The sequence below is a fragment of the Salvelinus sp. IW2-2015 genome, linkage group LG14 (genome assembly GCF_002910315.2).
Source record: "Salvelinus sp. IW2-2015 linkage group LG14, ASM291031v2, whole genome shotgun sequence".
In the NCBI taxonomy this organism is placed as follows: Eukaryota; Metazoa; Chordata; class Actinopteri; order Salmoniformes; family Salmonidae; genus Salvelinus; species Salvelinus sp. IW2-2015.
In genome coordinates, this window is record NC_036854.1 from 51,194,893 (window position 1) to 51,197,497 (window position 2,605).

Sequence of the window (2,605 nt, forward strand, 5' to 3'; positions counted from 1 at the left end):
AACACCTACACTGAACACAACCATGAACTCTACAAAACCCCTAGACAATACAAACATCTAACTAACAAAAACACACAACATCCCCCATGTCACACCCTGACCTAACTAAAATAATAAAGAAAACAAAGATAACTAAGGCCAGGGCGTGACAAGATAAGCAAAGCAGTGCGACAACAACACAGAGTTACACATAGGATAAACAAAAGTACAGTCAATAACACAATACAAGCTGTACAAATACAGTCATACAGCTGCAAAGACAACCTAAAAGTCACACAAGCACATCTTATACCTTCCAACTAGGTGGCTCATCTCTAAGAAACCAATCCTTCTTTTACGTTAGGCAGAAACACAGTAGGTTCCTTTAACGGTATTGTCATGGCCCTGCCTAAGTCTAGGATCCTCATTGGCGTGGAAATTAGTATGTACAGTACTGTCAAAAAGTTTGGACACACCTACTCATTCAAGGGTTTTTCTTTATTTTCTATTTTCTACATTGTAAATAATAGTGAAGATATGGGAAAACTATGAAATAACCACACATGAATCAGGTATTAACACAAAAAAAGTGGTAAACAAATAAACATAATATATGGCAGTCTGAGATATGGCTTTTTCTTGCAATGCCTAGAAGCCAGATTATTTCTTCTTTTCTCTTTTTCTCTTTCTCCCTGGAGTCGGCTCTTCACTATTGACATTAATTAATCTGTTGCTGCACTCGCTTCATACTCGTCGGCCAAACCCACCTGGCGCCAGGTCATCTACAAGTCTCTGCTAGGTAAAGCCCGCCTTATCTCAGCTCACTGTCACCATAGCAACACCCACCCGTAGCACGCGCTGCAGCAGGTAATTTCTAACTGATACCCTCAAAGCCAATTCTTTTTTTGGCGCTTCTCTTCCAGTTCTCTGCTGCAATGATGGAAACGAACTCCGAAAAATCTCTGAAGCTGGGACTCTACTCCTCACTAGCTTTAACCTTTCTCCCCAGGGTTCGCTAGCGGAACACCACAACATTCTGCTGAAAAGGCAGCGAGCGAAATTACAAAAATATTTTTTTGAAATATGTAACTTTCACACATTATACAAGTTCCAATACAGCAAATGAAAGATAAACATATTGTTAATCTACCCATCGTGTCCGATTTTTTTAATGTTTTACAGCGAAACACAACATATATTTATGTTAGATCCCACCAATCCACAAAAAACACACAGGCCATTTTTCCAGCCAAAACAGGAGTCACAAAAAGCAAGACAAATATAATAATATTAATCACTAAGATAATATTAATCACTAACTTTGATTGATCTTCATCTGATGACCTCACTAGGACTCATTTAACACAATACATGTATTTTTGTTCGGTAAAAGTTCATATTTATATCCAAAAAATCTGAGTCACATTGCGCGCTTCGTTGTGCAGTCAACAGAAGTCAGAAATAACATTATAAACATTCACTTACCTTTGATGATCTTCATCAGAATGCACTCCCAGGAATCTCAGTTCCACAATAAATGTTTGTTTTGTTCGATAATGTCCATCATTTAGGTCCAAATTCCTCCTTGTTGTTCGTGCGTTCAGTACACAATCTAAACTCACGACGCACGTGCAAGTCCAGCGGAAAGTACGGACGAAAAGTCCAAAAAGTTCTGTTACAGTCCGTAGAAACATGTCAAACGATGTACAGAATCATTTAACATAAATGATGTTTATGTTTTTAACATAAATCTTCAATAATGTTCCAACCGGAGAATTCCTTTGTCTTCAGAAATGCGATGGAACGCAGATAACGCTGCGGTCAGCTCGTGGCACTCTGGGAGAGACCTTACTCAATCTCCTCTCATTCGCCCCCACTTCACAGTAGAAGCATCAAACAAGGTTCTAAAGACTGTTGACATCTAGTGGAAGCCATAGGAAGTGCAACATGACCCCATTTCCACTGTATCTTGGATAAGCAAAGAGTTGAAAACCTACAAACCTCAGATTTCCCACTTCCTGGTTGGATTTTTTCTCAGGTTTTTGCCTGCCATATGAGTTCTGTTATACTCACAGACATCATTCAAACAGTTTTAGAAACTTCAGAGTGTTTTCTATCCAAATCTACTAATAATATGCATTTCCTAGGATCTGGGCCTGAGTCGCAGGCAGTTTACTCTGGGCAAGCTTTTCATCCGGTTGTGAAAATACTACCCCCTACCCCAAAGAAGTTAACCAGGATTTGGGTAGGTTTCTGCGGTCCTATTGCCAGGACCGGCCGGGGGAGTGGGCGACTTCATCCCCTTGTCAGAGATGGCCCAAAACTCCCTCCGCCACTAACCTATCTCCTTTTCAGTGTGTACTAGGTTATCAGCCGATCCTGGCACCGTAGCATCAGAGCCAGATCGAGGCACCTGCCTRGATGAATGGTTTCGGCGCTCGGAGGAGACATGGGATGCTGCCCATGTGCGCTTGCAACGGGCCATCAGGCGGAAGTAGGCGAGCGCCGATCGCCACCGCAGTGAGGGGACRGGGTCTGGCTCTCGACCCAAAACCTACCCCTTCGCCRGCCTTGCCAGAAGCTGGGTCCGCGGTTTGTGGGGCCATTTAAAGTCCTGAGGAGACTG